The sequence below is a fragment of the Vigna unguiculata genome, chromosome 3, assembly GCF_037176805.1.
Source record: "Vigna unguiculata cultivar grain cowpea cultivar isolate G323 ecotype 2 chromosome 3, ASM3717680v1, whole genome shotgun sequence".
Lineage (NCBI taxonomy): Eukaryota > Viridiplantae > Streptophyta > Magnoliopsida > Fabales > Fabaceae > Vigna > Vigna unguiculata.
Genome location: NC_140794.1, coordinates 11396465 through 11417507, shown reverse-complemented (window position 1 = coordinate 11417507; position 21043 = coordinate 11396465). Strand labels below are relative to the sequence as shown.

General features: G+C 32.0%; 3 pseudogenes; all 3 read right to left on the bottom strand.

Annotated features, from left to right (window-relative positions):
- Positions 1–101: 101 nt before the first annotated feature.
- Positions 102–2366, bottom strand: LOC114179422 (L-type lectin-domain containing receptor kinase IX.1 pseudogene; annotated as a pseudogene).
- Positions 2367–8207: 5841 nt separating this feature from the next.
- Positions 8208–10311, bottom strand: LOC114179134 (L-type lectin-domain containing receptor kinase IX.1 pseudogene; annotated as a pseudogene).
- A 6521-nt stretch (positions 10312–16832) lies between these two features.
- Positions 16833–18752, bottom strand: LOC114179130 (L-type lectin-domain containing receptor kinase IX.1 pseudogene; annotated as a pseudogene).
- Positions 18753–21043: the final 2291 nt, after the last annotated feature.

Genomic DNA, 21043 nt, shown 5'->3' with positions numbered 1-21043 from the left:
CCTTTTCATTATAACTTTACAAAGATTGTTTTGATCATCGATATTTTTCATTATTGGATATCAATAACCCTGTGTAAAACAACACTTCAAGCATCCTTTGTGATACTACGAATTGGCAAAGCGAGTTTTTAACTTGAAATTGTATGAAGAAAACAAATTGACGAGAAAATATTGAAAAGCTAAAGATAGAATGTGACACATGCAGAAAAAAAGGCAATAGAAATAAATATGAAACTTAGTAAGTATGCAAATGTGCAGCTCCGGGAGAACCGAGTTCAAGAGTTGTGGCGGACTGTGAAGAGAGAGGTTGGTTATTTGCAAAAGCAGGAGTGATAGAGTCCATAGAGCTGAATGATGTGTTATTGGCAAAGAATGGCACCCGTGGCGTCAGTGTAGGCACTGCCACTTCAAAACTAAGCACTTGAACTGCTTGCCTCATGGTAGGCCTCAGAAGGTAATCTGTGTGAGTGCACCAAAGCCCAACTTTCACTAAAATCTCCATTTCCTTCTCATCAAAGTGTCCATATAAGCTTGGATCAGAAGCTTTAAGCACATCACCCATGCCATGGAGTTTCCAAACCCAATCCACCAAATATATCTCTTCTTCCTTCATATTAGATTCAATTGCTTTTCTACCACATGCTATCTCCAAAGCCACTACTCCAAAACTGAATACATCAGATTCCCTACTAGCCTTGCCTCTTGTGGTTGCTTCAGGAGGCAAATACCCGATTGTTCCTGCTAAACCAGTTGTTTTAGATTCTGTCCCATGATCCATTAGTCTGGCTAACCCAAAATCTCCAAGCTTTGTGTTAAAATTAGAATCCAACATAACATTGCTGGATTTTATGTCTCTGTGAAGCACACATTCTTCCCACTCTTCATGCAGGTATAACAATGCTGATGCCAACCCTCTCGCAATATTATATCTCACCTTCCATGTCAGCAGGCCTTTTCCCTTGAACAGATAAGAATCCAAGCTTCCATTTTCCATGAACTCATAAATCAGCAGCAGGTCCTCATGCTGATGGCACCACCCAAAGAGTTGAACCAAATTCTTATGCCTCAGTTGACCAAAGATCTTTACTTCAGACATATACTCTTTCACCCCTTGTCTAGATCCTCGAGATACCTTCTTGATAGCAACATAGGTATTCAACTCTCTCATAAATCCCATGTAGACGGCTCCAAAACCTCCCTGTCCTATTTTGTTTTCTGTTGCGAAGTTATTAGTTGCTGTGGCTAGTTCTTCATAGGAAAACCTCTTGGGTAGAGAGACTTTTTCGAAATCATGGTCCATGGCATGGTCAAAAAGTGAGGTATCTTCCATACCTGTAGTCCTCAGCATCCATCTCACAAGAAAAGTTACCCCCACAATAACAATTAAAATAGCTGCACCAAGTCCAAGGCTCAGCCCTATGACCAGCCTTCTTTTGCTTCCACCCTTTTGTGGTTCCGTGTCTAAACTAGAGTTGAAGGACCACGAGCTAAGAGCATATTCGTTGAAATAAATCCCTGTTGCTGCAGAAAACCCAAATTCAACCCATTCAGGTAAGACATCTTTCAGATTGACCACAGAGGATAGGTTCCCTTTAACTACGACGCCATCTTTATACCCACTGAAGGTGACGCTCAATTTGTTTGAACTGGAATCGAAACTAATATCAGCATCATATCCTCTCTCATCCAAGCCGGTGAACCACTGTGCAGTGTCAGAACTGGCGATTAAATTAACATCGATACCCACATGGGGATAATTAGGATCCCATCCATTAACATAGGTATCAAATTCCACTGCTACAAAAGGAAAGTCCTTTGGGTAGTTTAGAGTACTCAGTTGATCACGGCTGGCAAGACCAAAACCAGCTCCATCTCTTTGGGACTCTGGAAGGTTTGGGTGTGCCAGAAAGAAGGCGATGCCATCTGCTAGGGTTTGATTTGCGGCGTTGATTCTAAAGGAGAAACGGGTAGTGAAATCCGTGACTTTCCCTGAGTTTTTGTCCCAAAGATTCAATAGTTTGTGATATATGACTCTACCATAACTGAATGTTTCATTGTTGGTGAGTTTGAGCACTCCTTCTTGAGGTTTAACATCTCCCGAAGTATTGAAGAAGTCTCCATGGTCACCAAGTTGCTGATAGTTGAACTCTAATGAAGCTGCATGGTGTATTACAAAAAGCAAGAGTGTTAATGTTACATGAAAAGAAACACGTACATAAATGTTCTTGCAGTACTGAGATGCTGCCATGGCTGGAGAATTCATTCTGGCCTCCATGGAAATGGTATGGTCAAATATGCTTGTCTTGTTTCTTCTTTAGCAGTCTTGTTCTCTGATTTATGCTTAGTTTAATCACCACGTTTTAAGTTTGAATAGTTTCCTTGTTTTTAGTCTTCTTTGAAACTACGGGTATATTTCCTAAATGAATATTTCAGGAGATAATACCGACAAAATTTTGCATGAGTATTACATTTAGTTGCATATTCAGAATTCACATTCAACACTGTGTTTACTGTAACAATGTCATGTCAGTTGATTCACGATTGAAATTGTTTACGAGTATATTCATATTATAAATAAACATAGACTCTAGTATTTAAGTCCAGATAAATTTATTATTATTTTTAACACAAAAAAGTAATCTCGTTCTGTCTGTTTACGCAATTATGATTTGATCTTACACGGTGATGCATAAACAAAAATGATGATTAAGTCTTTATCAAATCTTTCTCTTTCCTTTTCAAATCATAATAAATTATTTTAAAAAAGAATATTGATCCAATTAAGGGGTAACATGTAGACATTGTTAAGACTTTCTCAGAAAAGTTTTGTCGAAAAATCTTTTTATTATAATGGTCTCTGTCTGGTGTTCTTTGACATTGAATGAATGAAAGGTGTGGTGGTGAGGCCAACTTGGTTTGATTCTTGAATGTTTTGTAACAGAAGACTTGAATAGAAAGTCAGACGCTTGATAGGCAATTTTATCTTATTTTTGTTTGGGTCATGTGCCCAATAACACTGATTTAAACGATGAACGAAGACAATTCTCAACTTGAATAGCATACAAAATAAAAATAGTAAACCAAATTAACCACATCTTCTCGACGCTAATATTGCAGGATTAGAAAGTAAATTCAATAGACCGTAAAAGGAAGAAATAAATAAATAGTAAAAGCTGAGATCGTTTAAATTAAAAAAATATTAAAAAGATCAAAGTCATTTGATTGTTATGATAATTTTTTTTAAAAAGAAGTATATATATATATATATATATATATATATATATATAAATTGACTAAATTATTTTTATATAAATTAATTTTAATTAAATATTAAATTATGATTTTTTTATGTTTATTTTTGCGATTTTATGGTATTATTATTACTATTATTTTAATTTAATTATTATTTTTATTATTTATGTAATTTTCTGTTAATTAATAATATTTGTTATTAATACTATATTTTTAATTGTATTATTATTTTAATTGTTATTCATAAATTTAATATTCTTATCATTTTAAAATTCTATTACTATTACGATGTTATAAATATATTATTTTTGTTAGTTATACTTTTATTATAATTATTTATAATTTTATTTTTTCTTATTTTATTATATAGTTAATTTGTTACGTTATATATAAAACATATTACTGGCAAAACAGGTCAGTCTGGTCCATTTTAGTCTAACCAGATATGGGGGCTTCTCCCTGCACCCCCAAAGATTCTTCAGTACCTCCAAAAATGACATAATTGACCCTAATTAATTTTTTACCTGTCTCGGTGATTGAGATAATTAAACTAAATTTACTTCGGCTGATTGGTATTTACGGCGTGCTGCACCTCCAATTCATGTATTTCTCATTCCTCCGTTCTCTTTCTTCTTCCTCTGTTCTTTCTTCTCCTTCCTCCGGTCTCATTATTATTCTCAGAGCAGTGGTCCCAACTTTCTCTCTTTCATTTTCATTTGAAAGTTCTTTTGCAGTGTAGTGGTCCCTGGTTTCATTCTGTGTAAACTGGGTCCTGCTTCAGGTGCTCCAAACTCTCCAAGGTCATCCACACGTGGTTCAAATTTTTTAAAGCTTTCCTCGTTCTTTGCACGTTCCAGATTAGTATTCGTTTTTTATTAATGGTCTTTTGGAATCTTTCTCTGTTGTATGGAGTTATATTTCATTTTGTGATGATGACTGATGTTCAATACAATGCGAAACAGATTTAGTCATTTTCTGGGTTTTTCACTGAAACGGATGTTGAAATCCGTTTTAGAGAAGTATGAAACGGATTTCAAAATCCGTTTCATTAAATTTTTTAATGAAACAGATTTTGAGATCCGTTTCATACTTCTCTAAAACAGATTTCAGCATCCGTTTCTGTTTTATATGGCTTTTTTTACCAAACGGATGTCCAAATCCGTTTCAGAGAAGTGTGAAACGGATTTCGACATCCGTTTCACTAAATATTTTTGAAAATTTAATGAAACGAATTTTAAGATTCGTTTCACACTTCTCTGAAGCGGATTTCAACATCCGTTTCAGTGAAAACACACACTCATTAAAAACAAAAAAACAACAAAACGGAAATTGAAATCCGTTTTTGGTTTTTGTGAAACGGATTTGCAAAATCCGTTTAAAGAAAAAACTAAAAAAATAAAGAAGCTAAAACGGATCTTGAGATCCGTTTCTCAATTTTGTGAAACTGAGGTTGAGCCATAGGTGCAATTCCTTCACCGCCACTTATCACTCTTAGTGGTGTTAGCTTCTGCCCCTCCTTTCTTCACGTCGTGGCAACGCTGCTCGCCTCCCCCTCCTTTCTTCACGTCGCGGTTACCCGGAGCAGCACCAACCACTTCTCGCCGTCAAAGTGGAGCTCGACGAGTATAGTGCTTTTGTGCTATTCTCAAATGGCTATTCCCTCATTTTTTCTGACAGTTTTGGCTCTTTCACTTTCAGTTATTCTAGCAGCTGCTACCAGTACATTCCAAGATTTCTGTGTGGCAGACCCACAAGAGAAAGGTATATATAGCAGATACAAAAGTTATTTTTTTATGATTATTTTCTTTTATGATAGTTACATGTAATAATATTACTTTAAAGTTTATGTTCACCATGGTTTTTGATGAATATTATGGCAGTGTTGGTGAACGGGTTGGCATGCAAAGATCCAAAACTCGTTGAGGCCAATGACATCTTCAGCGGTCTTCACATAGCATGAAACACCACGAACCCTGTTGGGTCTAAAGTGACACCAGTTTTTACTTCTCTGTCAATTTTACTATGACTCTCTGTATTTAAGTTGCACTTGTTTGAGATGTACAGAACAAAAGTATGCATATTTTTCATGTAAAAGTGATATCATAATTTTTCTGGTATTATCTGCAGAGAGGCTATGAGCATTCTCTTCAACGGAAATAGTTGAAAAATTTCAGCTAAATGGGTCAAGAACTATTATCCTTGTTTCAGCTGGAAACAAAGGGATTGCTATGGCTTATTGGCATCATCAGCAGAAGCACCAAGTTAAACAAATCAAGGTGATAAGGGTAGTTAAAATGGCATAAGGAAAAGCCATATCAAGAAAGAAGTGAAATTTATTCTCAATGTTGTTCTCTAGTTTCATATTTTCTCATGAAACACCAAATAGCTCTCCAATTTTCTCGCAAGATCCATCACAATTAAGATATGGAAGAAGAAAAAGTTCTGACATGTTACCCGAACAAAAGAAAAGAACGTTTGATCACACTACAAAAAGACACTGAGCTAGTGAATGAGCCATAATAACATGCTAAATTATTCGGTTTTGTTTGTCTTAAAATGATTCCTTTGTTCTAAGACTTTGCCTGCGTGCCTAGGATACTCACCAATCCCACTGTCACTCACACACAGAACCATAATCATAGTTTTTTTTTCTTCTTTTTAGCTTGAAGGGTTAACTTTTCTCTTTGGGTCTTATCCCTCTTTTGGGACCTCAAAAGTCAATATTTTAGTGGTCCTTTCTTCCAATCCTAAAGCATGCATTTGATCAGGGTAGGTGCAGGAGGTGGACTGCTGGAAAGTATAAAGAAAAAAAATTTACGGTTTAATATTTACTTTTTACTGTAAGGATAAAATTGGAATTAAAAAGAATTTTGGGGGTACAGGATAAATTATTGGAGGTGGAGGGAGAAGCCCCCACCAGATATTGACCCATAGAAAACCAGTATGACTGGCTTGCCAATTAGAAACCGGTTGGAACTCATAATCTAACCTGTAAGAAGGTTAATCCGCTAGTTTTGATTTTAGTTTTTTTACTTCACGGTCGAGTTTTAAGGAAGGTTGGCCTGGCTTAGCCGGTTGGCTGGCCATCGGTTTAACGTGATGGGTTGGATCAGTTTCGCTGGCTGAAAATTCTATCATAGCCTGACTTTTTTGGACAGCCGATGAATTGACCCATTGAACCTAGCCTATTTTGCCACCACTTTATTTTTATTGAAAATATTTTTTTTATGTAAGTTGAAAAATAAATCTACAAATTTATGATTTTTTACGCTGATAAATTATGTGTATTCGTATCGAAGACGTGATTGACACGAATATATCTAGTTCGTTAAATTTGTCTTTGACTTTGGATCTATGCTTCACCAATTCAAGTTCGCTGATATTAATTGTTTCATACATGACATGCACTTTATTTTAGGTTAAAATCTTATTTTAGTCTTCTAATTTTTATGAAAAATTGAATTATATCTCTCATCTTTATTTGATTCAATTTAATTCTCTAAATTTTTTAAAATTAAGTTCTTTTCGTATTAACATTAAATTTTTTTATAATTCATGCATCACATCACTCTATTTATAAAATAAAATAAATTATAATATTCAGACTTTTTAAATAAAGTAATTTGATATATTAATTTTAATGAAGATATACGAGCAATCTCACATAAAAAGAAATCAAATTAAATCATTTTATAAAATGAAGATATTTTAGTATTATGTATATTATTGTTTCGTGTGAGTTGCTATTTAATTTATAAATATTAAGTATTTTATTAATATTACGTGTCAGCCGAAATTTAATATAGTAATTTATAACTTATTTTATTAAAACGTTTAAAAGTATAGTTTATCATTTTTAATTCATATAATGTATTTAATATATTTTATTTAGATAATATTTATTAATAGTTTTTCGGTTGTGGTATGATTTAAAAAAATTATAATAACATCGTATATTTTTTAATATAAAATGAATTGTCATATAAAATTTGTTAAGATAAAATGAATTCTCGTATATGATACTCGTATGATATTTATGCATTACTTTCCTATGAATAAGCTTGATTTGTGGGAAGGTAATGGTATAAACAAATAGATATTAACACAAAAATGTATTAAAGGTATAAACAACTTAAATATTAGCATGAAACTTGACATTTCAAGCAAAATTTAACATAACTGCGTTAAAAAAATTATATCTATTTATTTTTTAAATTTGACGACAAAGATGGATTTATGATAAAAAGAAATTTCAATTTTATATTAAATCATAAATTAAAAACATACTTATACTATAAGAAAATATCTCATAAGTAACCAATTTTAGTGACAAAAAGTTGTTAGTTTGACTAATTTAGATACCAATTTAAAAAGTAAAAAAATTATTAGCTACTAAAATAGTCATTATTATGAATAAAAAATTATAATTGGTCACTAAATTGATTTTTAAAATTAGCTACCATGATTTTAGCTACTAAAGAAAATTGATTACCATCACTAAAGATTAGCTATCTAGATTTTGCCTACCAAAATGACTTAGTTACTAAATTGGTCTCTAATTAATTACTGACTAATTTTATTTATTTATTTATAATAATAACTATTTTAATTACGAATAATTTTTAATTTTATAAATTTGTATCTAAATAGTTAACGACTTTCGGTTACAAACAATTATTCATCAGATATATATATATATATATATATATATATATATATATATATATATATATATATATATATATATATATATATATATATATATATATAAATACATTTTAAGCGAAATCATAAATGAGTTTAAATAAGTTGTATAATTGTATAACGTAAATTGAATTATTAGAATGTTACATAATGCCATTTACAAATGAATTAAAATCTGCCAGGTCAAAACGGGATAAGAAAAAACATGAGGACTATGTTCGGTTCATCTCTAAGTACCTAACTAGTAGCCTTTAAGGAAGATCATAATGTGAAAAACAACTCATCTGTTGTTGTTGGTGATGAAGGACAGGAAAAGGAGCTTCAAAGTTAAGCACCTTAATCACTTGCCTTATAGAGGGCCTTCTCCTGCTATCTGAATTTGCACACCAAAGACCAACAACAACCAAGCATTCCATTTGCTGCACATCAAATTCACCATTCAGCTTTGGATCTGCTGCTGCAAGGACATTTCTAAGTCCATATAGCTTCCACACCCACTCAACTAGTGACACTTGACCCTCTTTCTCTTCTTGCTCAATGGCTTTTCTTCCACTTGCTACCTCCAACAAAACAACCCCAAAACTGAACATGTCAGATTCCTTTCTAGCCTTGCCTGAGATAACATATTCAGGGTCAAGGTAACCCGTTGTTCCAGCCATAACTGTTGTCTTTGACACTTTCTTACGATCCACCAGCCTTGCCAGGCCAAAATTCCCAAGCTTAGCATTGAAATTGCAGTCCAACAATATGTTGCTTGATTTGATGTCCCTATGAAGCACACATTTTCCCCACTCTTCTTGTAGGTAATACAATGCTGAGGCCAAGCCAAGAGCTATGTTGTACCTCACATGCCACGACAAGATACTCTCTCCACCAAAAAGATGAGAATACAAGCTGCCGTTTGGCATGTAATCATATATCAGAAAGAGATCATTCTTCTTGTGGCACCAACCCACGAGTTTCATCAAATTCCTGTGCCTCAATTGGCTAATGATCCTTGCTTCCGCTGCATATTCCTCCACACCATGTGATGAACCTGCTGATATCCTCTGGATTGCACCGTAAGACTTTATGTCTTTGAAATAACCTTTGTAAACACAATGCCTCAGCTTGTGTCTCTCTTTAAAGTTGTTTGTCGCAGATACCAATACCTCGTATCTGATCTCCTTTGGTCCAGTACTCATTTTGAACTCATAATCCATTTTCAAATCAGAAGAGGTTTCTGAAGTGACTTCTTCCTTTTGTCTCTTGCCCCTCTTCCACAGTACAACGAGGAGCAACACAAAGAAACTCACAGCCCCACCTAAACCAACTCCTATTCCCTCCAACAACATTCTCCTGTCCAACTTGTCTTTCTTATCATTATTACTTGTTTTTTTACTAAATGACCATCCCAGCAAGGTGTGGTGATCAAATCCATCTCCTGTTGCAGCTGATATACCTACAACAACCCTCTCTTCCAAGTAGTTTCTCAAATCAATTGGGTAAAGAAGGTGCTGTGATACTCGATTTCCATTGGGCTTGAATCCAGTGAAAGAAATGTTCAGATAATGATCCTTGGAGTTGTACTTAATGGTACACTTATAAGGGCCTTTTGAAGTAGTATCTGTTCTCCAATACTCAACTACGTCAGATCGCATAGAGTTTACATTCACACCCACATGTGTGCCCTGAGGGTCCCAATCGTTTGAGAAAGTGTCAAACTCCACTGCCACATATTGATAATCGTTTGAGAGAGGAACTGTGCCATTCACCACACCAATGCCAAGGCCTCCACGCTTTATTTCATCCGTTGCCTTCACATTTGGGAGGTTAGGGCTTGCTATAAAGAAAGCAAAACCGTCTCCACGAGAACTCTTTTTTGGGATGATCATAAAGGAAAAGTGGGTAACGAAGCTTTCTTCTTCTTTCGAGGTCTTGTCCCATAGTTTAACAAGGTGGGGAATTGTGACTCGCCCAACACTCCCAGTTCCACCATGGTTTGGGTCCACTGCGAGGTTGATGCCAGAATTTGAGACAGAAACATTTCCTTCCAGGTTTAGCTGTTCTACGTCCGCACCGTTTCTGAAGTTGTAATGAAAAGAAAATGGTTGTGAAAGAGCCTTTTCAAGAGGGATTATCAAGAGGAACACCAAGGTTCCTCTTGCATAACAAAACCCCAGAGTGATTGCATTAAGATCAAAACGCCAATCACAACCTGCCATTATTCTGAACTTCGAAGACTATCAGCTGAGTATTTATCTTTTGTTATTTTTAATTTTCCCTTTATCTCACGATTTCTTCTCCTCGTACTTTGTTTTATGTAATTACGTTATAGTTTTGTAGCTGCAATTAAATTTAAGAAGGAAAACTAAGTTTTTTGCCTGCTGTTTCCTGAATATTTCCGTTAACAACGAAGTTACTTTCGTCTCTCACTATTATTTGTTTAGTATACGAATAAGGTTTACTTTGTCTTTATCCAAGTAGTGACGAATGTTCCCACGTACACAACTCACCAATCGATAAAAAAGATGAGCAGACATGTCTAGCTGGTTAAAATGCCCAAATTCGGATGAACCATGACTGTCTCCCACCCGGGATGTAGGATGATAGAGATTTTTTTCTCTTATTTTATGTAAGATACAATTGAAAACATGCTAGGTTGATTTCCATTTTGTAGGTCTACTTGTTTAACTTTGTATATAAAATGCTTTTGAGTTAGATTATAGAATTTATGGAAACTATACTAAAAAAAACTTCTTAAAATTGTTTGGATAAAAAGTTATGTGTGTTGCTTAAAGTAATAAAGATGCTATAATATTACAATTATAAAAAAACACAACATACTGTGTGCACGAACCTCTCACGAATATTGTAATGAAAAAATAAGAAAATGCGGTGGAAATTGGAAAGGTTAAGAAAAAAAGTAAGTTTACAAAGAACATTTTCCTATTTGGATCTTTTACGTGTTATGATCAAATAACAAACAAACTTTGCTGTGCTTGTTCACTCTCAACAAAGCTCTGACACCATTGTGTACAACCTTTACCTTCAACGTGAATAGCTGGTACAAAACTATACCTTTTTAATCTCAAGTAATATTAGCTCCTGTTGTTGTTTATGCTCTTGGAAGAATAATCATAGAAAGCGGTGAATACGACGATGGGGTTGGAGAGGCCAAAGTTAGTCACCTGTTAAGATATTAGAGGTGTTAAATGAGTCAAACTCGGTTCAATTTCTGGTGACTAGATATTTTATAATCCGGTTCAATTAATTATATGTCAGTGGATTAAGTGAGTTGACTCATTAACTAATATAAAAATAAAAAATATTTTTTATTCAAATTTATAAGATAGAAACAATTTTGTCCTTTTTTCATATTGAAACTTGCATAATTCCAAAAATATCAAAAAATAGATAAATATAATGAAATCAGATTTTTTTTTTCTAGGTCAAAGATGAAAAATAAATAGGTTGCGGGTTAAGTTAGCCTAATCCCTACTCAAACCCGTATAACCTGTAGGTTAAGTAAGTCCAATCTGTTTTTGGCACCATAATTGGAAAAAAATTTAACTTATCAACCCGACTTGGCTCGAACCCATGGTGAGTCGGGTTGGCTCACATATTCTAATCTGTTTTTGACATGTCTAGTAAATATAAAAGTGAAATAAAAAAACTTTAAAAAAAATTAAGCTCAAAGTATAATATGAAAAGATCTTGGTTCGGTGAGAGATATTTGGGATGGACATTAAGGGTGTGTTCTTTTGTGTAAATGGATTTGAGGAAGAGTGTGAAGATGGATTTGTGTGGATTTAAATGAATGGATATATATGGTTTTTTGAGTGGATTTAGAGGATAAAATGAGTGGATTTGGAGATAAGTTTTATGAAAATTAGTGAGAGATTTGATTGATGTGATAGATAAAATAAATTGTAAAAATAGATAGAATTATAAAGTTACCAAAATACCCTTGATGAAAAAAAGAGAATGGTTTTGTAATTTGATGTTATAAAAATGATTACAAATAATTAATATGAATTAAAACAAATATTAAAATTATATGAATTTTTAATATAAAAAAGTTTAAATTTGTATGAATGTAAAAAAATTTATACAATTAAATTTCAAAAAAAGTTATACAAAAATTAATAATAGTAATTATTATATATATTATTATTTTTTAATAATTTTAATTAATATTAATTATTCTACATATTTATATATAATTTTTATTTTTATTAATTATTATATACTTAAAAATAATAATTATTTTATATATTAATTGTGATATATTAATATATTAATTATTATATATATACATATATTATTATTTATTATATATAAAATTATAATAATAAATAATAATATATTATATATAATAATTAATAATATGTATATATATAATTAATTAATAATATATATAATAATTATTTAAAAAAATATATGATAGTTCACATAAATAATTTAGTGGTTTTATTATATATAGGGATATATTTGTAAAACAGTAATATATTCACTCAAATCTCTGTTGTTTAGAGAGGATGAAGTGAAACTGTTATTTTCTGAATCCGCTCCTTCATTCTCTTTCAAATTAGTGGATGTGAACATGATTTCACTCACAAATCCATCGCAGCAAAACTATGGTAACAGTACCATCGACGGAAGCGAACAGAGCGTAATAGAGATTAGATGGTTGGAGTGTTGCGTTTATCACTAAGAAAATAGTCAATGCTAACAACTAAAATCAACGTTAATCACTCAAAATTGAATTTGCATATCACATATAATAAGGACTAAATTCATTATTGTTAATTCATTAGTATCAACTTTTGAAGGACATCTCTAAGTAGTATCGTTTAAGGATGATAATGTCGGGTGGACCATGCGGACTGGCCCACGAGTTCACAATAAAAAAGTGTGGGATGAGTTGAGTATTTTAGCCCACTAACCTACTTAGACTCACCTTGTATAATTTGCAGCTCGCGTAGACCAACATAGACTGATCCGTACTTGGCTCGCATCACCCGCATTAATTTAAATTCATAATATCCAGTATCACTAACACAACACGTCATCATGTGTGTTTTTTCTAATTAACTTGCTCATTGGTGTTTCTTTTCTAATCCATTGAAAAGTAGCTTGCTCATTTCTATTTTCAATGGATTTGTACTTAAAAATTATAAAATATAAAATTATGAATATTACTTATTTTAAGAAATGAACTTATTGAAACTATTATTTCTACTAATTTAATTAATAAAAACAAAGTTATTAAAATTTTGCATCCTAATATTTTACAAGAAAAAAAATACAAAACAAAAAAGTTTTATGTGACCTGCATACTTATTGTAAACTCATATGTCAAATGTTATGTAGGACAAGTCAAAGAAATTAACCTACATTTCTATAAGAGAGGTGTAGTGGCCAAATTTGGGGCCAACCAAAATAAGGTAACCCACACTGTCATCCATAGTATCCAAAAAAATAATATTATTTCATTACTAATTTTTCAATTCTTAATTAAAGAAATTTAGTGTTGGCTAAACTCCCAGTAATGCATTTTTGTTTTAAAATTTATTTAATTTAGAGTTGGGTTAACTAACCATAAGTGAAATATATTTTAATATTATTTTAATTTAATTTGTGTATTACGTACTCTAATGATATTAATTTTAAAAAAATATGTATTATAAAACACATCTATCTTCAACAAAAAAATAAAACACAAAAAAATAGAGAAAAAAAAATTGATTTAAAAGAGATGGTGTGGTGTAGATGAAGGAAATGTGTGTGATGAAGGAAATGAGTTTGAACAAAGTGTATGAGTGTGAATGAAGTATATGCATGTTGATGAAGAGGATGAATGGATGAAAGAGATAAGTGTTACATGAACCGAGAGAGAAAAATTATAAGTGGGACAAAAGCTATCTTTAAATCTAAGCATTTGATTAAGAATGATATATGGTTCCTATTCATTATAACAATAACCTATTAAGGAATGATAAAAATACATGTGTCCGCGATTATCTATGGATAAAATCCGTAATTGGTATCCGCATGTATTTATTATCTCTGGATAACAAGTATTTTAATATTCGTTTATAAATGAATCTGGTGCCGGTATCATATTATTCATATGCGCAGGTACCCGTTATTTGCAAAAAGTTAAAGTTAAAATTAAAATTTAATTTATATTTTATTAAGTTAAATTTAATTAAAATTAAAATTTATTTTATATTTTATTAGTTTAAATTTAATTAAAAATAAAATTTAATTTGTATTTTATTAGTTTAAATTTAATTAAAATTAAAATTAAAATTTAATTTATATATTTTGTATTTTTTTTGTATTTTTATTTAAATTTTACTTTAAAAATTTATAAAGTATCATTTTTTAAATATCTGTGGGAATCTATGGATGCCTACGGATTTAAAACATCCACGTATATTTTGTAAACTGGTATCGACGAGTAACAGAACAGGTAATGAATCTTTTTGTTGCGGATAGACATTGTTCGTGTCCGACCCAACTCGTTGTTAAACACATCCAGATTCATATAAACTAGACACTAACTTACATATATATATATATATATATATATATATATATATATATATATATATATATTAATGGTATATTATATTAGAATTGACCTAACTCTAACTTATATAAATAATAAAATAAATAAAATTATTGTGAATCGAGTCAACATTAACTTCAATAAATGCAAATATTAAAAATAAAAAAGATTAGTATTAACTAGAGTGACATTAATCTTATTTATTTTAGCTAGTATCAATTAATTTGATACTAATATAAATATTTTATTTAAAAAAATAGTGTCATTCTAACTAATACTAATACAAATATTCTTACTCATTAAAAGTTTGTGTTATTTTAGAATTGACTAAGTTAACTCTATTCTTGTAATCAACGTCAACTCATAAAATATATGTTTTGCCTAATATAAACATTAATTTTAAAAAATAACCTTACCTTTTAACTTTAAAAAATAAATTGAACTTTTTGTATCGTGCTAGAGTAGGCTTAGCTGACTCGAATAATATCGCTTGAAGAAGGTTGTTAAGAGGTTTAGGATGCATAAATCTATACCATTGGGCATACGTTTGGGTCATCACATGAGGCTTTTGATTACCCAAGTTCCCAATTCTAAGAAAAGTAAGAGGGAAATAAAAATTATTCCATATGCTACCGGAGTACGGAGCATGGAACAATGTGTAGCAGACCAATGTGAACCGAATCATGTGGATCGGTGTCTAGACGATTTATCTTCTTTGATAAAATAACATGTCCCGAAAAATTTCATATCGAAGTGACTATATAATAAATTTTAAGTTCACGATAAATCTAGTCCCAAATAAAAGACACTTTGAACTAGTGTTTAACTTTTGTTACATTCTTATAATTAGATTCTTGTTCTGGAGGGTATGTGTGTACTTGGAGTTAAAGGGTTAAAAGTATGGTCTGTGTGTTGTAAAAATTTATATATAGTACAAATTTACACATATATAATGATTATTCTCTACAGTTGTGTTTTTTTTTTTGCATTTGGAGTTTCTAAGTTATATTTTTATTTTCTTTGTATTAATCTTATTTCTTTGTTAATATAATGATTCTTAGGAATAAAGACAGTAATATTTTTTATTGATAATACATTTTTTCCAACATACCCATATTGCAAAAGCTATAAAAGTGTTTGTAAACTATGTAAGCATGTTGATACAACAAAGTCAATTTTCTAAGTAGTTGAAAAGAACCCTATATTAAATAAAGACATTATAGGTATGACAAAACCTTCCAAAGTTGTATTAACTCTTTATCAATGGAGTGAGACGTTGATCTTCGTTGTGCTGCCGACCATAAATTCACCGCAATTAGATCCTCACAAGTAAACAACGAAAGGAGACTTCCAACTTAATGTTGCCAAGAAGGAAAGAAAAGATAACTATTCTCAAATCCTCAATCCCGAGTATTTTGGGTATTTGGGGAAGTTGCACCTATATCCTTTCAAGTATACCTGTAAGAAGATTACTGAGAAATTTATTTTATTAGAGACTTGTTTTGCATACCTAATTGTCTCATATTATTTAAAAATTTAAGACCAAAAATTTAAAAACAGCTTTATCCTTCTCTACCATTTAATAACAAAATTATAACGAAATTTGTTCCCAAACGAGTAATACGTTAAATTGAGTGATGGACACCTTTACCATGTTTTCAACGGATCTAAAGTCAGAACATGTCTATATTTTAACATTATGAATAATTTTTATAAATGATGAAAAAACACATATAAGTATACTTTATTTGATAAATAAAAGGAGGTTTGTTTGTTTAGCACAAATTTTGATCTCGTCTCCTTATACGCTACTTTGTATTTATTTTATTTCAGTTTATACAATTTTGCCATATGCCAGTTTTCGTAAAGGAAATTCTTCAATCAAATAATATCTTTATAATAAATTATAAGCATAACTATGATACAACAATACAACAATTTGTATTTGTGTCAATTCTTGAATTAGAGCAAATAGCCAAATGCATCAATGAAAACCCTATTTTTTCACATTTACCATACACAGCCTAATATGTACAAAACAAAAAAATAAATACCCATATATGCTTAAATTTGGTATCTAATTTTTCATTAAAATAGTATTGGAAGGTTCCAGCACAAACACCCTTTTTTTTTATCGGCAAAGAACTGCCTTGCATTAAACGCAGTATTTGGAATGCTCCAAATTCATGTACAACAAAATATACATTGAACATTAAGAAAGAAACCACATTCCGTGCCCAGCACCCTTAAAGCTTCAATTGCATCAGCTTTATAAGACACAACATTAAAGAGAATCATAGAAAGTGCAAACAAGGCTTCATGAACAACCTTGTACTGGGATCTGCTGTGGAAGAATTGGTAAAGAAGATTCAGAGTTAAGAACGTTAATCACTTGTCTTATTACAGGCCTGGATGCTGAATCTGGATTAGCACACCAAAGACCAACTACCAGTAAGCATTCCATTTGCTGAACATCAAATTCCCCACCTAGGTTTTCATCTGCTGCTGCAATCACATTTCTCAATTCGTAGAGCTTCCACACCCATTCAACCACTGATACCTCACCCTCCATGTGTTTGTGGTGAATGGCTTTTTTTCCAGTGGCTATCTCCAGCAAAACAACCCCAAAACTGAATATATCAGACTCCTTTCGAGCCTGGCCTGTGTTCATGTATTCAGGAGCCAAGTAACCCATGGTCCCAGCCACGTCTGTGGTTTCTGACCCTTTATCATGATCCACCAACCTAGCCAGGCCAAAGTCACCAAGCTTGGGATTGAAGTTGGAGTCCAACATTACGTTGCTTGATTTTATGTCCCTATGAAGCACACATTTCTCCCATTCTTCTTGTAGGTAAAGCAATGCTGAGGCTAATCCCAAGGCTATGTTGTACCTCACTTGCCACGCCAATATACTCTCTCCCCGAAAAAGATGAGAGTCTAAGCTCCCGTTTTCCATGTACTCGTATATCAAGAGAAAATCATTCTTCTTGTGGCACCAACTAGTGAGTTTCACCAAATTCTTATGCCTCAGTTGGCTAATGATCGTCACTTCTGCAATGTATTGTTTTACACCCTGCTTAGAATCTGCTGATATCCTCTTTATAGCAGCATAGGTGTTGGAGTCTTTGAAATAGCCTTTATAAACACCACCAAACCCTCCTTGCCCAAGCTTATTCGTCTCATCAAAGTTGTTGGTTGCAGTTGCCAATTCATGATATCTAATCTTCTTAGGTCCAGTGCTCATTTCTAATTCATCACCCCTCTTTGGATCTGAAGTGTGACCTACTTCCTTTCTCTTGGCCATCATCCTCAATGAAATCATAACCATTCCGAACAAGCTCAAAAACAAGACAGCACCAATTCCTATTCCCTCCAATGTTATGATGACAGCCTTGATTTCCTTCTCTTCATCATCACTTGGTGGGGTTGTGCTAAACGACCATGAGAGCAACTTATGCTGCTCAGAAAATACTCCAGTTGCAGCTGATATGCCAACAACAACCGAGTCTGGTAATTCCTGCCTTATATCAACAGAGTATGAAAGATACTGTGTAGTCTTTTTCACTTTCCCATCCCTGATTTTGTATCCAGTGTAAGAGACATTCAAAATACTGTTCCTAGAATCGTATACAATACTACAGTTACAAACTTTGCCCTGTGCAATATGTATCCGCCATCTCTCATTTATTCTAGACTTCATGTTAATGATATTTATGGCTACTTCAGCATCAGGTTGGTGAAATGGGTTTCTGAAAGTGACAAACTCCACTCCCAGGAATCGATAACCTAACTGGAAAAGCTCAAGATAACCATCCGTAAGGCCAACGCCAAAACTTCCTCCTACCCTATCTGTGGATGGAAGATTTCGGCTTGCAAGGAAGAATACCAAACCACCTCCATAAATACTCTGATTTGATGAGGAAACAACAAAGGAAAAGTTGGTAATGAAGTCTCTTTGTTCATTTGAATTCTTGTCCCTAAGGTTTATTCGTTCAGCATACGTGACTCGCCCTGCGCTCCCAAACGACGTGCTTAGGTCCATTGCGTTATCTTCTGTGAGTTGGATAGCAGAACCTGTGGTAGAAGCACTCCCTTCTAGTTTAAGGTGTTTTATACAAGTTGAACTGAATCTGGGACACTCGAAAGACTGAGTTTGAGCCTTTGTTATTGCAATGGGGATGATGATTAGGATGATGACCAAAATGATGATCCTAAATAGTAATCCAGAAGCAGCCATTGAATTTGATCTTTTTTGAAGTCTCACACACATTGTAAGTTGTGTGATAAATTATATGTATTTTTTTTCTGGATACGGTTAATGGTATTTGTCTCAACCCTCAACATTGTGATGAATGTTCCTAAGAGAACATAGGATTCACGAAGCATAAAAAAGGAGCAGGGGTCACAACCATTGTTCTGTGCCAGTGCAACTGCAAACGGCAATATTCGAAGTGATTGAAAATGGTAATTAATTACGTACAAACTTGGTTGTGCTAGTTAGCGGAACTATTCATGGAACAATCATGTGTTTCTTGTTTTATTTATGCATAGAATGGTTTAAAATATAATGGAAATGATTAAGTTTGATAGAGACCATCCACTATTTAAGTGAGTTTTTTCTATCACGGTATCTTATTTTGGAAAACAATTTGTTTTTATGTACCGTGGTTAACGATCCTTTCGTCACAATATTTTAATTAATCACTTATGTCTTTATAAATAATTAAATAACCAGTTATCAAATGATAATATTAATTATGAATATATCATGCATATTTTTTTAACCAAAGGAAATAAATGTTGTAAAGAATATAATATACCATTATTGAGGATAGATGACACAATTATTTTGTACGCTTTTCAATTTGGACTTTTAGTATTTTTTAAATTCCGATTTTTTCTTTTTCTTTATGTTAGACCATGGATGTCAACGGGGTGGATATGGTACGAGTAGTAGCTTCCCCTATCCTACTCGCTGATAAATATTTGTCCTATACCCGTATTTATATTCGTGCGGATATCCGTTATGCGGGTATCCGTATATTTTTTTAATATCCATAGATATTCACGGGTATCCGCGAGTATTTACAAAAGAAATATTTACTATTTAATAAAAAAGTCTAACCATAAATTCAAATAAAAATACAATACATAACCTTTATAAATCTCAAACAAAGTGAAAATAACTCATTTAAATAGTGTTGAATGACAATTTACAAATAAATGGATATTTTTTTTAAAACAATGGTTAAAAAATAGTTAATTCAAAATCAATGTATTAATATTTTAATAATTTGTTTTTTTGTTTTTAATTTAAATTAGTATAACGGGTACGAGTATCCACGGGTATAGATATTATGATACCTGTACCGCGCCAGTTAACATGCGGGTATAAAAAATACCCGTACCCGTTACCCACGGATATCTACTTTTAGTATTCATTTCCTACCGGTTGCGAGTTTTACCTACGAATAGCCACATGTATGGATTTTTTTGACAACTCTATGTTACACCTTACTACTAGAAATTCTCATACTATATGAAATTTTTCTTGCAAATTTGTTAAAATAATTTGCAAGAAAAGACTTTTTTCTGCCATTTTTTTTCCTAAGAATCTTAATTGGCAGGTAATTTCTTTGTGGGTAATTATTTCCTACAAAATTATAAGATTTGGAAGTATTTTTTACAAAATTTGTTGCGAAAAGTATTTCATACAAAACATTTTGCAAAAAAATAAAAGGTAGCAATTTCTTGCAATTTTTTTCAGAACAAAAATTGTAAGTATTTTCTACGAAAAAACTTTCAAAACAAAATTCACAATAAATATAAGTTTTTTTTATAGTGTTAAATGTTAGTACGACATTTCAAATGTCTTTTTTATTGATTTCCTTTTTATTACGTATAAGAAAATTATTATTTTACATTAATACTATTTGAGAAAATCCTGAATACCCTCGGTGATATTCTCTCTATCACTTGTTGCATTAGCAATTATGCAATATCATCATGAATATTTGTTTTGTCCCCAATAGACCATAATTGTTCTATTTGACATTTTCTGTGCCAAAATTACTCAATAAAGATTTTTCCAATACAAATTAAAATAGCCATGTTATTAACTAAAATACTTTAAATAATATTTTTTTCTTGATAGCATATCGACTAAGACGATTCAAAGATTTAGAAGGCTTAAAACAAATTTAAGACCTTTTTATCACAATTTTATTTAAAATTTATTGAGTTTTTTGAGTTCTATTTTCTTAAAGACTTAAAATAATTAGTGTAAGATGTAAAAGAAGTGTTTAATCAAGAAGAGGGATTGAGTTGGCTATTTCTAAAACTTAGGTTCGGTTTTATACTTGAAAAACTCTTTAATTTAAATCTATTAGACCAAGTTTTTAGCAATCTATCACTTCTGGAATATACATTTTAACCAATTAAAAATAATATTAGCACATTGAAATCACTAACAGAGAGTCGCACACACATATCATAATAATTCAACAAATTGAGAAACAATATTAACAG